A 21,052-nucleotide genomic window follows, 5' to 3' on the forward strand; every position below is an offset into this window, starting at 1 on the left:
CTCCACTTTCTGGGGTATTTATGTTAAGGTATTTTTGTTTCCTGCGCTTGGGGGTGATAGCCAGCGGCTCTCAGACTACACGGGGTGAATGGGACCCTCTTTTTATCCCCCGGGCCATGGCTCGAGTGTCTACGACCTGGCGAGATTGGTCGACCAGCGTTGAACCCTCCTCAAGGGGCCCTGAAAGGCGTTTTGAGCACACTAAATGAACTAGCGCAATCGTTAGATTGGGTCGTCGACGTCATCTGTGCTAAGTATTACTCTTTTACGCGCAGGGGAAAGCTCACCCTTTTGTTGCAAAGTTTGTCGTTTTTTTCTTGCCCTTCCATTCGTGTTTTTGGACGCCATTATCTTCACAAGTCTACGTCATCGATTCCCAGATGTTCGTCATGAGCTAGCCATCCTGCTATTGGGCGACTTTCTCACGCAATTCCGGCAAAGAGATGAGTTGTCTGCTCAGCGTCGTCTCGCCGGCTGATCTGTCAGCGTAGTGCCGGAGTGCTTGGGCATTTTACGACAAATGAAACAAGTGTAAACAAACGCTTAACTGTTTGTATTGGATGCAACACGGCCATAACACGACATGGATATTCGCTTACCTGAGTACGTTCCATAAAGAAAGCGTTGAAGCCCTGTGGCACTTCTTTCGTGCAATCGCTGAGAACGCCCTCAGCCGAATGCGCGGGTTTGACGCACACGTTTTATTAAACTTGAAAACAATCCAGAGAGGCGTTTCGAACGAACACAACATCACAACATGCGTTGCAAATCTGAACCGCGATTGACCGACGATGGGTTGCCTCCTCCTGCCCGTCGTAAATTCGGCACTCACCTCACGCGCGGTTTTCGGGGACGAACAGCAAGTCACTTAACTCTGGCGCACAAGCCGAGATGGCTTTTAGCCACGCACACTGCACATACACCATGCGAGGTAGTGTCGTACGCCGCCCGAGAAAGATAATCCAGACCATGGGAAGCACTATCACACCGCAGAAGCACAACGCCGCATTTCCTCGCGAAACAAAGGCATCCACAACACACACACCATCGCCTCCTGTAATGCCAAACGCATATCGCACTTCGCAATGGGAGTGAGTGGTACGCCTGCAGTGCCCACATGTCGCGAGGCGGGGCCACAAGCTGAATCGGGATCAGGGAACCGTATCTGACCTCTAGAGTGGTTTGTGCCTTGTTGCCAAGGCAACCGATGTTTGAGATTGTCATAGAAATGGCGCTCGTTCCAGCGCTAGAAAGCTCAGAGCCGCGCCGGAGCATGTTTTGCCAACGTTGCCACTTTCCACCACGCGTCGCCCCAAGCTGAACTGGTCACATGACTGAAGCGTTTTGTGCACGAGTTCTGTAACGCTTTAAAATGTCTTTTTCACATGCCGCCCGCAGGAATTACCACCGCCGCAAAATAAGACCCGGCACCAGCGGGGCCACATCTGATACGGCACTTATTGGATAAACAGTGCGCGGTGCATCAAAGAGAACGAGCGCACGATCCTCCCCGTGCGGCTGCGAGTTCGCCGCCGATAAAAAGTCACGTGCCGCCGATAGCAACTGCACCAACGGACACCGCGAAAGGGCAAGGCCAGGCCGCCGCACGCATGCAGCCAGATTTTTCGTTCGCTTTTCCAGCCTTGAGCGGAGTGCGTGATTTAATGTGTCAACAAAGCTACCCCGTAGCAGACGGCCGTATGAGCAGCGCAATAGCGGAAGTACGTCACCGCCGTGGAGCGCAGCATCACGGGAGGGAAGGCTATCGCGCCGTCAACAGCGGAGAGTAAGTTGAAAGGAGGAGGAAACGTGGCGCGACGTTAATGCGCGGTTTTTGATTTACGATTTCTTAGCTAAGACTCATCGCTTTAACAAAATTCTTGCGGGAGAAGATTGCTAATACATTGCTTTATTTGGTTACATGTACATCCATGCATCGGCGGAAGGTATTTCAGGACCCCTTTAAGCTCGTTATGGCACCAAGAATGCCAGAACAGAGACCCTCACTATGCATGTAGCGAATCAGAATAGGAAATGAGGGACTTGTTAAAAATTGGACCGAAATGAGAGTTGGCAGTGAAGAAAACATCGTAAAGCAAAGGGGAGGATGTGGTAGGTCAATAAAACAGATAAAGATTTTGGAAAGATAGAAAGAAAGTGGAGAAAAAATGCCCGCCGGGTTGTATCCGAACCCACGTGGGTTCGGTTCCCTACCGGCTGTCGTTTCTGCGAGAAGTAGCTTCGAAGACTGTCTCCTTTCAAGATGAAACGTTGTTTTTCTTCGCTCTTGGCCTTTTCTCTTGTGCTTCACACCAAGAAGACCGATCCCCACTTTCCCAGGCGCGGCTGTAGGCAGTCTTTGAGTCCGAGTTCCAGGGTCTCTTCCGCTTTGCCTGGCACAGCTTCAATCCAAAGTATATGAATCTCCGGTTTTTGTTTCTGGCGGCGCTTTCTCCATGGCAGACGGTCCAGCACTCCCTTGCAGACAAGCTTTATGACGACGGAGACCAACACCAGTCCGATCGGATGTGGGCAGGAACTTGCGAGTGGAGGTCTTTTTTTTTCAGCAAAAAACAAACTGGCATGTTTTTGCGCCAAGGTAAACAGCAACGATGCTCCAGGACCCACGCGTGACAAAAAGCATGAGAACTGGTATGTGAAATCTGCGGAGAATGTAGTGTGGGAAATCCCACTTTCATGCAGTGGAGTTTGCTTAGGCCAGTCCTGTAGATGCGTAAATCACCACCTTAGAGTACAGACTTACACACATGCCCACATGAAAAGGCAGCAATATTACAATACCTTACATTAATTGTGAGAACGTGATTGCCGCTACAAGATGCGAACGAGTCGGACTTAGAAACGGTATCTGGATGCTCGATCATATGAAATATGGGAGGCCTCCATGACTTGCATCATATTTTCTCAGTAAGTATGAAACTGCATAACTGCATCATTGGCATTCGACAGGAACAATGAATCAGAACACCACCGATTGGGGTTTTAGAACGAGAGTTGGCTTATCTAGCCAGTTCAATAGTACCTGTACTAGATAGCAGCCTCTACGCTTTCTGCTTGATTGTTTTAGTGTCAATGTTAGCTTCCACGATATACCTGGAGTGGTATATTCTCATTCAATGGACGCATGCTGGCGGCTTGCGTTTTTTCGTGTTATCAGCGTCTTGCAATAAATCGTTCTCCAGTAGTTCACAGCACCCTAGTCTGTCGGTTCTTCAGCCGTCCCCATTTCGCTGTTCTTCAGTGTTAAATGAAACGCAAATTTCTTTATTTCCCAAATTCGTTTTTTTAATATTTTCATATTTCTATTTTTGTGTTTTTGCTTTCTTGAACGTTCTGTTCGATTATGCTGCCATCTACACCAAGGCATGAAATTAATCTTTTTATTCCGCCTGTTATGCGTTACTTGTGGTAACGCACGGACTTACGGTCGTGGCCGGTGTTCGCTATTTTTTATTCGCATTTCCAATTTCCTTCCCCAGGTTTTGTTATTTTAGTTTTTGCTTAGGGCACGTTATGTATAAGATACACATTTTTGATATGATTAGATCATTTGTGCTGTTAGAATATTTGCCTGGTGCAATTTCATTGTTTTTCAAAATTTTGTTCCGACAATTTTGTACATTTGAGCTATCATAAGAAATAAATATTTTAATCCAGCATGCTATGCCTTTCGTTGCAAATACACGACGATCCGCCGTCCTCAGTGTGAAGGTACCCGGCAAGCAATGCTACGCAACTGCAATATCCGTGCCCTCCTACGCTGTGAAGAAGGATGGCCGTCGAAGTAGGGCACTGTCCAAGATGTGCACTAAAGAAAACCAGTTTTACTGTAATTTGCGATGGAGGATACTTCTATAATTATTTGAACGAATCATGGAAGGAATATGGTCGTACTTCAGGGTAAAAATGTAAGGGCCCCATCACGTCGCAGTCATCTTACTGCCTGTGTAACACACCAACTTAAACGGCTGGACCACAGATTAGAACAGTCGGGTTGTACCATGCCGTGAGGACGTCCACGTTGAAAGGTCAGCCCCCGTTCTTCGGGTATGTTAACGGTGCGCTGCGTTAACCTTTCCTGTGCATGCACGCCTCATTCCCAACCCCTTTAAAGCAAGGATAAAAATGCAGAGGGGAAATAGACACCGTGCCTTACACGAATCGGGAAAGAAGCGGCGGCAGTGGACAAAATTGCAAAGTAGAGTTGTAACCATATTCACTCTTTAGATGGCCATGCTTTTTATGGTCAGCTCGTAATGTGTGGACGCCAGCTTAGAATTACAACTGCTGTATTTGGTAAAAAGTAGAGCGCGACTACGACAAGAACCATAAAAAGTCGACAAACTTCCTACGCTCACTCGCAACTAGATTTATTTTAGGCATCGTCCCATATACTTATATAGAAACCTTCCCCGGGATCATGTGCACAAGAAGCCGACCAAAGCACTGGTAGGATAGCTGCAATCATAGAGCCATTGGAAAAAATGTGCGCCAATCCACCCTGTCAATGTCTTTTGAAAGCAAAGCTGTAAAGGACACCGAGAACAATAGCCCATGCGACGTCACTTGAATTCACACACGTGGCTCCACAAACACAGAATCCAAGGCCTACCGAACGCAGCAGTGACAGCCGAAAGAAAGCGGATAGAAGGGTCTGGCGTACGTTGAGCAGAAGACCGGCACGCGCGGCTACGTCATTTCCCTCACTGCGTCTACCTCCCTCTTAGTTCAGGCGTCACCACCAAAAAGGGCCCCTCCATCCATCCTCCTGCTCCGAAACACAAGTTAGTTCGCCGCTAATCGAAGCGATATGAACGCCGTTATTACACCTTACGCGGTTTCCACTTCACACGGGGGCTTTGAATGGGCTCAAGGGGTTGACTACACCGTCCGCGTATTCGTTGAGTGCACTGCCCGACTACCCGCCCACTCGTGTGGCCGCAGCTTAGTTGGTAAGACGACGGGCTCTCGCTCCATTTTTCTATTCGGATCCAGCTTCGATTCCAGGCGGTGCCAGAAACTACTTTTGTTTAGCATAATAGTTTTCTGCTGACGCAGACACGAACAGTTCCTGGGGTGGTAAGGTATACTGCTTTGCAGTAAAAAGTCTTCGAGTTCTGCGAGGTGCAGAGCTTCAGCCGAGGATCGCGCGCCCAGAAACGGCTCAAACCGGGGAGCGTGAAGCTAAAATGTGCCGCCAAGAAACAGAAACTCAAATGCGAAAGGTGGCAAGAACATGGACACGGAAGGAGGGCAACACACCGCGCGCCTTGAAATGGCGAAGAACGACCGTGGCAGCGTGCTTTATTGGTGACTGGTCGAGTGAAGATGGGGTCAGCAGCAAAGTTTAACGGGTATTATAACAACATATGATCTGCACGATCGTTGAGATTGCAGCAGGTTTGAGGAAGCGTCAGAGGGTGCAGTCTACTCGGCTGGTCAAGTGGTGACGTGCGCGGCGTGAATTCCGAGTGAAACATTAACCTTCAATAAGCAGAACCTACAAAAAAGCTTTTCCTTAGCCATCACAAAAAATTCTAAACTTTCATCAAATTATTTAATACTTTCAAAAAAACGTTATTTTTAGTTAGATTTAAAAAACCATGAATAACAAGCAAAGCGTTCAACCATTATATAAGCTATAGCAAAAACAAACTAGCAAATGTTTGATAAGGCCTATTTTATAGTTACAGCAAAATCGTACGCAAAAAAGTTTAACTGTTGGCTTTTTTTCGTGTACTAAAATTAAAAAAAAAACGCTTTGAAAAATAAACACCATTTGCACCGGCAACAGTCGTATAGTTTCGTCGTATAGGCTGAAAGATTTGAAATGATGATTTGTATAATTGTACATGTTTGTGTCCACACATCTTGAAGAAAATTGGTTCCCATCCAGCTTGAGAAGGTGCCTGGGTTACGACGGAATAAACGACACCCAAAACGATCACCAATGCGACGTCACTTGAATTCACAGATGTTGCTCTACAAAGAGTAAAACCAGAGACTATGGCAGCCGTTACCTCGGTTTCGCGTGGCCAGTGTCCGCATAACTAGTGACCGAACGCAGCAACGGCAGAAAGAAAACAAAGAGGACACTCTAGCGAATGCCGAGGAAGGGGGCGGCATGCAAGGATATGGCGTCACCTGTCACTGCATGCCCTCCGTTTTGTTTCATACGCCGCCGCCAAGAAGCGCCCTCCCCTTCTACATACAATGTTCAGTTCGTCGCTAATCCTAACCACGTTAACTTCGTTATCAAAGACCATGCGGTTTTCACTTAATACAAGGACTTCGAAGAAGCGCAGGTGGTAGACCCGCCGCTGTGCTCGTTGAGTGCACCGTCTGTCTCCCTGTCCCGTCGGGAGGGTTTAGCTCAATCGGTAAGAGGACTGGCTGTTGCTCCGTTACTCTATTCGGGTCCAGGTTCGCTTCATGGCGGGTCCAGTAATTTCGTTATTTGTTCGCGGGTGAGTTATCTACCTCTGTCAGATATCCTATATTTATGGGCCATTCCTCATTGCATGAGCAAACCATGAACTTTGGTAAAGCATTTGACAAAGCAACTTGAAAATAAAATTACGCATGAAAGGTTCGCTTGAAAACCTGAAGAAGATAAAACCTTAAGGATATATGCGATAGCAAAAGGCACATTTCCTTCGTATCATAGCAGTGCGACGAGAGTGGTGTATTTTTACAGACCAGTTCCGACCAGTTCTTTTACCGGTCCTTGATGACGGGCCCAGTACCGTATACGCACGTAGGGTTACCAACCGTCCGGCATGGTGCGGGACTGTCCCGTTTTTTCATAGAACGTCCCGAGCCCCGACCCGTCTCTGGCAAGGCAGCTACTTTGCCCGGATTCATTCCTGATCGCCCAGTTAGTGAGTTTTTTGCGATCCAAAGCACGCGCACCAAGGCGCGTTACGCTCTGGAAGACAGAGTTAGCGTGAACCTGTCCAGGCAGAGCTTCAGGTAAAGCTTAACTTGCACTTGAAGTGCGACAACATTTAGCAGTACATTATACAGCACGAAAAATTGTTGCGAGCAGAATGTATCCAGATGAAGTACTGTTTGAAGAGGCCGTAACAATAAAGAAACAATAGATTTGCCTGGAAGATACCGCCGTAAAGAAAGCTGATGTCACAAGATTTAGGGTGAAATCACCAAGGTGGAGTAAGTTTCGGTGAAGGAAAGTTTGACATCCACCTAAATGCAGCCATACGGCTACAAAGGAAAGCTATACAGCTTTCTCAGAAACATTGCAGTTGAGGAAAAATTAACACCTGTCCTTCACTTCGAGTTGTTGATAAATTCGCTTTCGCGCTACTACAAATAGCCTCCTGGTTAGCTCAGTTGGTAGAGCGACTGCTCCGGTTAAGCAGTGGTCCCGGGTTCGAATCCTGAACCAGGACGAATTTTTCTTCAACTGCGAAGTTTCTGAGAAAGCTGTATAGCTTTCTTTGTAGCCGTATGGCTGCATTTAGGTGGATGTCAAACTTTCCTTCACAAAGCTGATTTCGTTGCTTCCTTGTGTTAGGGTACGCTAGTGTCCCCTCCCCCTACCTCCGTCCTGATTTTGGTTCGTTGAAGAGCTGGTAACCCTAAGCTGGTGGCTGCTGCCATGCACAGAATGCCTCCGTTCCGAAAACGAGTAGCCGGAGGCCAAACCTAAATACTGTAGCATAAAATTACAACAGAAGAGGCTGCGGCAAAAAGACAGCCAATAAATCTAAACAATGCAGAGTAACACCCTGAAGCTCTGTGGTTACGCACTTGCTCCGATGCTCGCACGTGCGAGAATTTAACGAGCAAATCTTATTGGTCAATGTTATGCACACTGCTCCACACAGTGTTTCAACGGCCGTCAAACAAAACATACACAAAACAACCGCTGTCCGTGAAGAGCGCGGCTTGTATGCTAGCACACGCCTATGAGGCCAAGCGGAGACAGCCTGCTGAGCGTGACGTACGGAACAAACTTATCCACAAGTACAACAAGGCGAGACTTTCGGGAGGTTTGGTGGTATGGCTGTTCAACATTGCCATCAAAGTATTGACGAAAAAACGGGTTCGTCTGTCCGATGCCAACATGGAACATACGAAACTTCTTCCGAGTTCAAACAAAGGAGTCTATTATGTTGAGATGATGTATTCTCCACATTCGTTTTTCACTCATCCTGCAATATTGAATCAGCCTTCATTCAAAGCATATGTATTGTTCCTTTCGATGCGGTTTCTTGCCCAAAACTTTTATGTGCGTGCATGTGAGTAACTTTCTATTTGCACATCCGAAGCCCAGTATCCTGACTGCGTATTTCAAGACCGAAGTGGAAGCACCGTGTGTATTGCAGTTGTAATCGACGAGCACCACACTTGCAGTTGAAAATGTCCCGAATATGCCTCGTTCTCCCTGCAAAAAATCGTATAATAGCGTTTCGTAAATTCTTTTTATCTCCAGATATTCTGTTGCCGGCGGTGTTCATATTCATATAATATACGCAGTTTGGAGTGAGTGTTCAATTGCTCACTTCCTTTTACCTCAGGAATATCTGAGACCACATTCTAATTTAAAAAATCAAATGTAACGTGAATGTAACCACATATTACAATGTTAAAATTGTAATTAGAACTCGTTCCTTTCTCAATATAGGAACTTGTAACGGGAATTAATTACAAAATTGGGAAGAAACGACGAACGAGATTCCGTTGCTATTTTAGAGGAACCTGTACAACACGGCTTTTAAGGCGCGTTTTCTGGGCGCCTACTGGATACAGCCTTTCTCCACGCGCTCCGATTGTTGCACCCCTGTATCGTTCCGCATCGATTTTTTCAAGCCTTCTTTTTATTTTTGCAATACCGTCGCCGAATAATCCCGTCAGAGGGCACTGAAGCTGTCTGTCTGTATGGGTTTCAAGCTCAGACGCAAGGCATGCGATGATGCACGCTGTAGTAGAGGGGTCCGGATTATTTTGACCACCTGGGGATCTCTAATGTGCACCGCAATCTGGTACACGCGGGCGTTTTTGCTTTTCGCCTGCATCAGAAAAGCTGTCGCCGCGGCCGAGAATCGAACCCGTGGCCTCATGATCAGCAGCGAAACGCCTAAGCCAGTGACCCACCATGGTGGGTAGGCACTGAAGCCTCAACATATGACAGATTGTGTTTAATTGTGTCTACCCAGGCAGCACGAGCATGTGCGGCCAATCTTTGCCCAAAGAACATTGGCCAGCCCTTTTCCTTCCGGCCAAAATGTTCGGCCCTTAATCCAAAATGGTCCTTGGCCGTGTAAAGCCGGACGTTGGCTGTCATTCATTCGCCAATCTACTATGGCCGCTAATACCATTGCCTGACCGACCATTGGCCGAAGAAGTATGGCCTACTATTGGCCAAACATATATGGCCTACCATTGGCCGAGGATGTATGCCCTACCATTGGCCGAGCATGTATGGCCTACCATTGGCCTGATTCAGATTATTCTCTGCAGGCCTGAGGAAGCCCGCCCAAGGCTGCTGCCATGCATGCCCTACAGCAGGCCATTAGCCTTGGATTAACATAGAAAATATATACTTAATGAATTTTAATTGCATCAAAAATGCTCAGAAAATGTAATTTTAAGTACGTCCAAAATGCATTAGTAATGCATTTTAAATGCACCGAAAATACTGCTTCAAATATGCTCAAAATGTATTACTAGTGTATAGAAAATAAAATCGTGAATAGATTGAGAGATGCCTTGCAATGTGTCTTTGGGGGAATTGTTAACGTTCAACTAGAAAAGTTCATGTTGTGTTTCGAAAAGTTTAATAGGCTCTAGCTTCAAGATATGCTCCATTGTGAAAATGTAAACCGGCCATGCTCTGATTGCGGGCCAGCAAATGACTGAAAAGAACAGCATGTATGAGCAAGATTGGCAGTTTGAAAGTTGTTTATTGTACACCTCAGCTAAGTGGCAAATTTCGCCATTACTCAGCAGCAGGAATGAATGCCTTTCAGCCACCTCTGCAGCCAGCGCAGATGCAGCGTTGTGCATCAGAGTCCTCGTGCTTCGGATTCTCCAAGCGGGAAATTTCACAAGCACCTGCAGTGAAAAGAAAAGAAAACAGGGGAAAATATTAGGGAAACGCTTCTTTTTTATGTGCAAATAAATGTCAAATCAATCAGGCCTTTTCCCTAGCCGTACCAACACTCCCCGTGAGCAAGGATTTTTTAGTTTCCCCTTCAAAGAAAAAAAAACGTCATGAAAACAATGCCCATTTAAAGGACGTAAGGCAATTTATGTAATGTTAAGCACAGTTTATATCGTCATGCGGCAGCGACATTGGATCTTCAATACCATTATCAAAAAAAGGACGGCGGTTGGGGGGGAGGCTTTTATATGCAGATTGTCTAGAGATGAAAATTAGCAAAAATTAGTACAAAAAAAAACACAGCTAACAACGTTACCAAACATGCAACAGAGTTCTTAGCGTTACGCAGCTTCTCTTTCTTAGGCGCTTGAGTTAACTTGAAATGGTGCACATTGTAGTTTTTTAATTAACTTGGACAAAACTTGTCTGTGACCACACAAGACGCTAATAAAATAAGATAAATCGTAATCTTATTAACTGTAATTATTGTTATGTGTTCCGTAATTCGGCGTCAACTTCTTCGGAGATTACGTGCTAAAAAATAGTGCGCAGCGAAACAGTTTAAAAATGCATGGACAGGATTGTAGTAGAAAGCTTACATAAAAGTCATTAGATTGGCGTAAGCATTTAACAATGCCTTCAAAGGAACGGCAAAGTTTATTTCGAAAAAGAAAGAAAACTTTCAAGCCGTCTTTAAAATTACAAGCTCTGATATGGTAGGCACCTAACCAAAGCGATTAAAACAAGCAAAGCAAGAAAAAGTGATGATTGATTGATGATTGATGGATGATTGATTGTGAGGGTTTAACGCGCCGACGCAACGCAGGCGATGAGGCGCGCCGTAGTGGAGGGCTCCGGATTAATTTAGACCACCTGGGGATCTTTATCGTGCGCCGAAATCTCGTACACACGGGCGTTTTTGCTTTTCGCCTCCATCAGAAAAGCGGCCGCCGCGGCCGGGAATCGAACCCGCGACCTCGTGCTCAGTAGCGCAACGCCTTAGGCACTGAGCCACCGCGGCGGGTAAGCAAGAAAAAGTGTATTTTTGCGTACACACATATGTAATTTTTTTGCTCTCCGTCGCACATAACCGGTAATTTTATAGGGAGCGACGCAGAAAATAATTGTAAATTCTCGCGTCGTTTACATACAAAAAACAGATAAACACCTGTTAGCGTCAGGGACCATCAAGTAAAAAGTAGTGGCTTCATAAATACTCGAGACACCTAAAAGGAACTCGTTTAAGTACACCCTTTAGACGCAAATGAGCGATTGCGGCTGCTGAACACACACAACTGCCAAGCAGCCCACGCGCATCCGCTCTAGACTTACTGTTTTGCGGTGCCTTTGGCACATTTTTGAAATTCTCACTCGACCACGAGCGGCCTAAGGGCCCCTCGAAACGCGCAGATGTGTTCGTGAATGCGCGACAAAATGAATACAGCAAGGAGGGGAAAAGTTGCTAGGAAACACAAAAGAGGAAGGGTGAAACGTCCTGAAGTTTCACGAAGTTTTGGGGGAGCGATCAAAGGAACACAAAGAGAGGAACCCGGCCGGGGGACCCGTTCTGGGAACCGAGGGGTCTCGTGCGGGGAACTCGTTAACCCCCTCGCATCCCCCCTTCCTTCTTCGTCCTTCCTTGGCTGGTTCTTGGTTCTGGGAACGGAAACTTATTGTAACTTAGTGGTGACTCTCGTACAGTTTGGCTTAGATGGACAAATCATTTTAAGTTTCTGGGCATGAAGCACTTGGTGTCGCTCCAGCCACTTGCACCGAAGATTACGTGTGTGGCTTTTAACACTTTTGGTCACTTCCAAACAGACGGCACAAACTCTTTCATGGCTCTAGTTGACAGAATGGCGACATGCGACGGACAATAATCGCCAAGGCTACCCGGCTTCTCGCCGTATGGCCGGGGCATGCGCATTAATCGAATGCATGTGTGCCACAAGCCGGGTTCCTTCCCCGTACGGCGGCTGCTGTCAACATGCGCAGCTGTGAGCGGCTGCAGCGAGCAGAAAAAAAAAGCTGCGTCCCTGATTACACTGATTTGATTGTTTGTAGGGTGCGATACTTGTGTAGTGCAGGCGGGGAACCTGTTCCCCTTTCACACTCTGTTTGTAGGGTTTAACGCGCCGACGGAAGGCTCCGGATTAATTTCGACCACCTGGGGGTCTTCAACGTGCGTCGAAATATCGTACACATGGGCGTTTTTGCTTTTCGTCTCCATCAGAAAAGCGGCCGCGCGGGCGGGAATCGAACCCGTGACCTCGTGCTCAGCATAAATACACTTCGCAAATTTCTCAAACGCGTAAACATGGACGGCGGACTTTCTGTGAACCGGCTGTGTTTAAAACGTCCCTGGCTGTTATGTGTTTACTGCAAGTGTTATTCCTAAATACGCTCACAAAGGAATAACTCTATCTACAGAAAAACTCGTAGCAACAGTCCCCCGGCCACTCAGCAAGACCCGAGCTAAACATTAGGCGCAAAAAGGGTAGCATTAAAATCCTTTTTTTACGTCTTCTTGCTGTCGTCGATTTGTGAGTACATTCCCTTGCACGGAGTAGTTACGGTAGGAAATCTTGCTCGCAGGTAAAGGTAAGCTTAACAACCACGTGAGGATTTCAAAAAAGGCGTTAACACACTTTGACTGCAAGCAAACATACATCGAATAATTGTTCTGCGACAGCGTACGCGCAAATAGCTGGTAAATCGTGCTTACGTTGGCTAGACGGCAATCCTGATAAAAACGCCGCTCCAACGCGCCGTCCAAGCAGAGGCTTCGTCCGCACGACGACCGCGCGTTGAGGAGTCCGAAAACTTGTAACACCACAAGACAGGCAAAAGAAACGCAGCGAGGGCAGACAAAACGTGAAAGAGGGGTGCGCCGCTCCCTGCAGGTACCGGGCACAAAGGAGGGGGTAGTGAGCGGCAGTGAGAGGCGCCGAGCTGCTCGCCCTCGCAAGCATAGCCAGCGTTGTCCATCTAAGGCCGATATTTTTCAGAAAAAGAAAATGTTCAAAGCCTCCACAGCGATACCGTCGTAACAACGCTGGCAAAGTGCAAGTGTTTTCATATATATATATACTCATTGAATTAGATGTTTTTGCTTTGCCGATTACGTGGAACACCGCCGCTTACATATTTGTACGCCGAGTTTCTCTCTAATTCAGAGAGCTTATATGTGTGCCTGCCTTAGACAGCGCAGTAAGTGAAAGTATCTCCCTCAGTTTCTTTTATTATAAGTAAACATCGAGGAGAAATTATCAGTACGTTTATTCATTTGAGATGTATTTTATCCAGCACTTAAGATATGCTTTACGTGAAACTTACGCTTCAGCAACTGAAGCAGCGCCTCTAGTGTACTCGAAATGTATTTCGGCAAAGCTTTTATAATACATTTAAAATCTACTTTCAATGAATATTTTCCTTGCATTGAGAGTGTATCTCTACCATGTTCGTTCCACAAACGTACAATGCATTTGAATTATATTTCGAATATATTCGGAGTATATTTCTATACTTCAGCACATTTTTAAAGTATACTCAGAGTGATGCTGTAAATGTAGTTAGGTAAGCGTATTTTTTTAAATATTTACAGTGCATTTGGACCTAGATGGTTTGGCGGGAAGAAATACATTTTCAATATATTCTGAATGCCTTAAGCGCGCAGTCATGAGGTTCAGTACATACGTAATCTACTTGTAGGGTACTGAAAAGCACTGTATTTCTTCCGCTTTTTTAATAATGTATTTTCAATATTTACTAAAAATTAAGAAAATGCGATCTTTAATGCACTTGAAATACATGTACAAATTCAAGGCATATTTGAAGTGCACTTCAAGCATACTCGTAGGTATTTCAAACGTATTACTTTTCGCTAAGGGCCCTTATCCTCCCCCTCCTCACCTCCTCTTTCCTGAGTTACACTCAGCCTGACGTTTGAGCCGACAGTAGACTTTCGATTGATTGGTTGATTGTAGGGTTTAACGCACCGACGCAACGCAGGCGGTGAGGCACGCCGTAGTGGAGGGCTCAGGGTTAAACTTGGCCACCTGGGGATCTTTAACGTGAAACGAAATCGCGTACCCACGGGCATTTTTGCTTTTCGCCCCATCAGAAAAGCGGCCGCCGTGGCCAGGAATCGAACCCATGACCTCATGCTCAGCAGCGCAACGCCTTAGCCACGTAGCCATCGCGGCGGGTGACAGTAGACTTTCACTTCCTGCCTAAGTTTTTAAACAAGCATATAGTCCCGCACAGAACCTGCGCTTCTTTTTTCTATCTTTCGAGTAAAGAAAAATCCATAGAAGTAGCTCAAAAGCGTTTTAGTAACCACGAAGGTCCGCTGGGCCGGAAATGTTCGTGAAAAAATAGCAAGCGACCGGTGCAAGAGTACAGCGCCTGTGGGAGAAACCTGATGGGGGTGACGGAGGCCTAGGGGCAAACATTTTTGTGTTCAGTCAAGACGCAACCTCATGCCGGATCTTGCTTCAACAGTGTCACCAGTAACCTCCACTGGTGTGTTGTTCACTTTATAGATGGCTTGTCGCTGACGATATTGAATATACTATTGAAGTACTTGGCCAACTGTTAGCCTCACAAGGAAATTGTACAGAAGTAATTCTTCGTAATGCTCTCGTAATAATTTGTTTTGGAGGCAGACTGATCACCTCGGCTGCGTAAAAGTGGCGGCAGTTAAAATCGTGAAGAAAGCGTTCAAATGCGCTAGATTCGCTACTTTAAAAAAAAAGCTGTGATACATACGTTGCCTGTGTGAGAATATGTTTGTGGTAGCGACATGGACAAGATTATTAAAGCGATAATTGAAAGCATGCAATGACGTTGTAGGGAAACAGCCTGTAACGTCCCTTTAAACCTCCATATCCCAATAAATACATTACCCAAATACACCCAATAAATACATTATTTCCAAATTTAGGACGCGCCCAGCACGTGATTTTGTACTATTAAGGAATTCACAATTGTCGTATTGTCGTATACATAGCTTGGATTCAACAACCTGCGTGCAACCTCGTAATGCTTGTATTATTCTCTGTGAATTTCAGGAGAGTTCTTATGCCCCTGATGCCAGAAATATAGGGCTTCGCAACTTCCGTGGTTCCCCAAACTTTTGATGAATAACTCACGTCGTTTCAGAGCATTCGCGTTTCATATAAATATACATTAGAGTGTAAAACCTCAGCATAGCCTGTAGCTATCGTAAAATACATATTTCGAATCCTCGAAGGGTTCTTTTTTTGTACAGGTACTGAACTCTATAGGAAATATAACCGAAATGAAGCGTCAAGGATGTTCCACTCACCATTCACGAAACATCGTGTTTTCGGCGAAGTAGCTGGGTCACAAGACATTGTGGCACAGGGAAGTATGTAGTCATGCATAGCAGAACTAAGGGGCATGTTGTTATTACGACGCAAATTTAATAATATTTTTTTTTTAAAACAGCACATGTCTCAAGTGAAAGGCTGGTGTGAATCAGTAGCGCCACGTGTATTACGGGCACTTAGCTCTATGCTAGGAGCATATGGATGTGCTTGGTAGGCTGGGAAAAAGAAAATAATGACTTGTCTACATGCTCATTACCTGTTTTTGGTTTTATTCATGGAGTGGCACGGTGCTTCCAAACACCACACGAATGCTAGTTAGATATATTGCAACAGCTGCCGTTTTTTTTTTGTTTAGTTTAAAAGGATGCCCTGACGTCGCCTTTGCGGCGCTAACTTAATATCCTCGTGTGATGTAAATGTAGCATTTAGGTATACCTTTTTGTTTAAGCCCACTTCGGCGCGAAAAAAATGTTTGAAGTTGAATTTAGCATCCCACACACTAACATTTCAGTTAAAGCAAGTCTCATGTCAGCAGCCTACCTGTTTTATCAGAGCTTATAAACTAAAGCAGAGATTTTTCTGCCTATAATGGCCTTCGTTAGCTGACTCACAGAAAGGGAGATTCGCCGTAGAGGTTACTGCCACCGCCAGGCCCTCGCGAAGCTACATACCATGCTACTGCATGCCATAGAGTCCACGCGGACAAGCGGATCGTTCTCCCGCACCATTGTATTTCCCGTCCACCGGGACCCCTCCTTCCAGAGGTCGTCACGTACATACACGCAATTCTCTGTCCGGAGATCTTTTCTACATGGGTGGCCGCAGAGAAAACGAGTATTCCGCGTCCAGATGCTTGTCGTTCATCTTCGGATCTTCGTTGGCCAAACAGGAAATAAGTAATTCGTGGCCAGACTGTTGCCGTTCGTGTTCCGCCTTCCCCTGGCCAAATGGGTAACGAATAATGCGTGGCCAGACGCTCTTTGTTCGTCATCAGACGTATGGTGGCCATGAATAAAGCGTGTACTCCGTGGGCAGATGCTTGCCGTTCATCTGGGGACCTAAACTGGCCAAACAGACAACGCGGCCCCCGTGGCCAGTCGCTTGCAGTTCGTCTTCCGACCTCAGCTGGCCAAAAAGGAAACAAGTAATCTGTGGCCGGATGCGTGCTGTGCGTCTTCGGACGTGTGGTGACCAATGAAAAAACATGTTCTCTGTGGCCAGATGTTCGCCTTTGGTGTAAAGACCTCGGCTGGCCGAACAGACAACAAGTATTCCATGACCAAATGCATGCCAAAGAACATAAGTTCTCTGGCAGTCCAAACTTTGCCAATGGCCAAACAGGCTAAGCATCTTCCAAAAATAGGCCAAAGGCTGGTCACGGTTTCTGTGCTGCCTGATTAATTCCTACCCTTATGCTCTTTTACCCAGTACGTTCTTTCAATGGCCGTCATTTTAATCCCTTTCCTGAAAGCTGCAACTTTGCACCCCACCCAATTTCAATTTCATCGCTATCCTTAACAAAGGTCTCCGCCATTGTGTTGTTGAAAGTGTTGTACTTTTGTTGCAGGGCGTTTCATTTTCACAACCCCCCATAAACATTTCTGTACACCTTCCCTTTCCCCCCTAGAAAAAAAAGACACAAGACGATGACCACTAAGTAATACCTTGTCGAGTGGTAGATTTAGGACGTCGGCAAAAGCCCTAGAGAAACGTATAACCGGTCTAAGCGCATATGACTGCTTCCCTAAAACTGAGTGTAGCACACCGTACTTGTGTTAACCTAGAATCAGACCACATCTGACATTTCAGACTGGTCCAGAGCACGACCAAGTGTCTTTACACTCTTATCGTTCGAAATCTCCGATCCTACGTGGTCTTCCCGCGCATACATGCAATTAAACTCGTCAAAAAGTTGATATTCCTATCATAAATTAGATGCATAGAAATACTTTCAAGAAATTGATTCCTACTGCTCACCAGATTAGGGGCGTAAATGTATATCACTCTACATTTACCGCTGGAAATGTAAAAATTACCAATAACTAGCCTGCCATTGTCGCTGTACATGGAAAGTTGAATTTCAAGACTTATTTCAGTGCTCGGTGGGTGTTGATGTGATGTGCGCATTGCTGCCCTTTACATGTAACGTGAAATCTATAATCTTTAGAGATTCCTATAAGAAACTGTATAAACTCCTCACCTAAGCCATGGAGTTTCAAATCCCTCAATAGATGTTTTCTTTTTACGTTGTCAGATGCCCTTTTGATGTCCGAGAACGTAATCCCTAAGGGTCGAAATAAACTCACATTCTGGACAGCTAGCGCAATCTAGTCAAAACTAGGTAAGCAAAAATTTTTTTCTTATTACTTTTTATTCCCACAACTAAGGGATACATTCCTCAGAGAACCGATCTAGACCGTTAGGAAAATGTCTATGTGTCCTTTTCGTCTTGGTACACAATACTTTTGAATCCCGTGGGTCACGAAGAGGTAAACTACATAGGAATGCGATCAAGTGTGTCTTCCTTAACCACGCCAAAAGTATCTTCGTGCAGACGAAAGTAGAGGTGCATAGATGGCCTGTTTTTGCATAATTTTATTAGCGATTCCGAAACTATTTTCCCGGCTTTATAATTTTATACCGGTGGTTTGCGTTTCCTGTATTTTTTCAGCATCCCGTTCGGTTAAAAACCAATAATTACGCCAGTATTAAGGAATAATTTTTTACTTCCGCACGTTGCGAATTTTTGTGCAAAGCACAGCGTTACACTGCTGGCTAGTTTTATCATACGTAAGTCTATTTGCAAAGTTATTTATCGGGCTATTTATTCAGTTTTTGGTTTTTGAAGCAGGTAAGCAAATCGCATTAAGGCTTGACCTTGGCCAAGTGAAGTACGCCTAAGTTACACTAAAAACAGTGCAAATTTGAGGACGGAAGAAGTGACAAACTTGAGTGCTGACAAACTACTGGGGCACTATTCGTGGCGCCACAAATTCACCGTAACCTGAGAATTTCCCGGGGCTTTGACCGATTGGTTTTCACTTGTGGTAACGTGCTTCCTGATGACAAAGCGGGTGTCTGTGCTTTCCTCATTTTGACGATTCATGACGTTTACTGTTCCCATTTCTTAAGTTTGCCTTATTTCTCTCTACTGATAGCGCGTAATTCTTGGCCGGCAATGAAAAACTGGACGACATGCATCAGACATAGAGCTTTGTTTGCTATTCATCAACAATACGCATTGTATATCTCGCCTTCTCTATGATCAGCTGAGAAGAGGTGACGGAATATAAACCGTTGGCGGGAACTCGTCTGGCACACTTTCGGAACTTCAGCCTGCGTAAAAGTGAGATAATAGTACGTAACAACTTCCAAACGGCGGCTGCCGCCGCAGTCAAATATGACGAAACATTTCACCCAGTTTCGGCGCCTGAAATCCCCGTGAATTTACAGCAGGCGCAGTTTCGCGCGACACGCGGTTTAAAACTATTTTCTATAAAAAAAAAGTTGTTGCTCTAACTGCTTCCAAAGTCAGCGTTAAACGGAGACAATACCATAACGTAGTTGGTTGTTATGTTTTGCAGTAAAATAGCAATTATTTCTTTGGCGTAACCATAACATAAGATGGCAATACAAGCCTCTCCATTACAAAGAACCCAACGCATGACATTTGTCTACACTCCTCCTACTGAGCTGGAGTGTGAAATGATCGAATTCAAGAGAAAAATAACAAACAACACTGATTGATCTATTCATTACTTTATAGATTGCGTTCGAGCCTAACGAATGAGTGAATAGGCGGCCTTGGTACTTTCCGCCGTTATCTGGCGCATCGTTTCGCAATGCTTAAGGCGTCATACAACCGGTGCCCACGGCGCTCTTTTTCTGTGATCGTGCCATAACTTTCTAACATGGCAGCAGATGATGGAGTGGCGGCGTTTACGGACGGGAAGGTAACTACGCAACAAACCTTTCAATAAAGGAGAGAGCTCAACTAGGTTACTTAAACCGATAAAAAGAAATAAATTGATTCGGTAAAAAAGATTGCGCGATGTTTTTAAGCCTCCCACCCGCCTTTCGCTTGCTTTTGGATGAGCTATACTTGATCGCCTAATTATGTGAATGGCATTTTTAACCTGAAGAATTTTGTTTCTCTTGCCAACCTAAGCTGCCGTGGTAATTTCTATAATAGATGCAAAGTTTTTATATCTCCTATACACAATATTTGATAGGTTGGTTGTGATCTTCATTGGCTAAGCATCAAATTACATAGCATGTCGTCATAGCTTTACGTGTATCACGTCACTGATGGTGGTTGTGTTGCCCACTCAAAAAAACATGGCGAAATCACCGTGCATTTGTGCAATAGAGAATAGGGCCCCAATAAAAGAATTTATTACAATACATTTAATACACCTGAAAACACAGTACGCAAGGTAGAACAAACAGCACCATAGAATGGTATAGTAGGAATTTAAGACAAACACCGCACTTTACGGCCAAATGAGATTCATTTAGAACAACAAATATATACTACAATCAAAAACAAAGAATACGAGGAAATTCATTAGAGAAACACAATAAAAAGGAAGTTGATTGTGAAACTAGCCATGTGTATCCTAGGTATTTTATCTCCCTGTCCTACCCCTCAATATGATGATGATGTTTGGAGTTTAATGGCGCAAGGCCGACTAAGGGCAAAGAGCGCCAAACAATAGTGATTACATGAAAGTGGCATGGAAGCAAAAGTAGAACATTTCAGTAAAAATAAACAAAGTAAAATACAACGTAATGAAGATGACTGGTGTAAAGGACCAGGTTGTCAATATGCATGATAAGAAATGAGATGTAAAAATTTTACGTCGGTAAGAAACTCGAAAACGCGTTTGATTGAAAACATGGCTTCATCTCCTAAGAAGTATGACGGGTGGGGTGGAATATGTCGCGTGTGTAGGTTGTGGGAAGTATTTGTGTAGTGTTGTGTCAAGTGCGTTACATTGTATAAGGATGTGGATCACGGATAGGGCCTCTCCACACCTGCTGCACAGAGGTCTTGGAGACCCAGTGAGAAGGTGCGAGTGCGTTGCATGAGTGTGCCCTATCCGTAATCTAGCCAAGGCGACTTCAGTGTATCTATTACGTGTGTCGGTGGTGTATGGTCCCAAGTGTGGTTTTATTACGTGTAACTTGTTCTCTGTTCGTTCACTCCAGTGTGTTTGCCATGTTTTGCGAAGTTGTTCTCTGATATGTGGTTTCACGTCGGTGTAGGGTAATGAGGTTATGTCTACTGTATTCGAGAGTGTAGCAGCAGCAGCCATTCGGTCCGCTGCTTCGTTACGGGCAATACCACAGTGGCCAGGGACCCAGCAAAGAACCAGTTCAAATTTGCGCACATACACAGACATAATACCCTTGACGATCAGATTGACAACATGGTTTTTCGAAGGCATTGTTGACGACAGTGCCCGCACAACACTGAGGGAATCTGTATAGATAATGGATTGTGGGATGTGGCTTTGAAGTATATGATTGACAACAAGAAGTACAC

Source organism: Haemaphysalis longicornis, unplaced genomic scaffold (genome assembly GCF_048455015.1).
Source record: "Haemaphysalis longicornis isolate Haplotype H1 unplaced genomic scaffold, Haemaphysalis longicornis Haplotype H1 scaffold_15, whole genome shotgun sequence".
Taxonomy (NCBI): Eukaryota; Metazoa; Arthropoda; class Arachnida; order Ixodida; family Ixodidae; genus Haemaphysalis; species Haemaphysalis longicornis.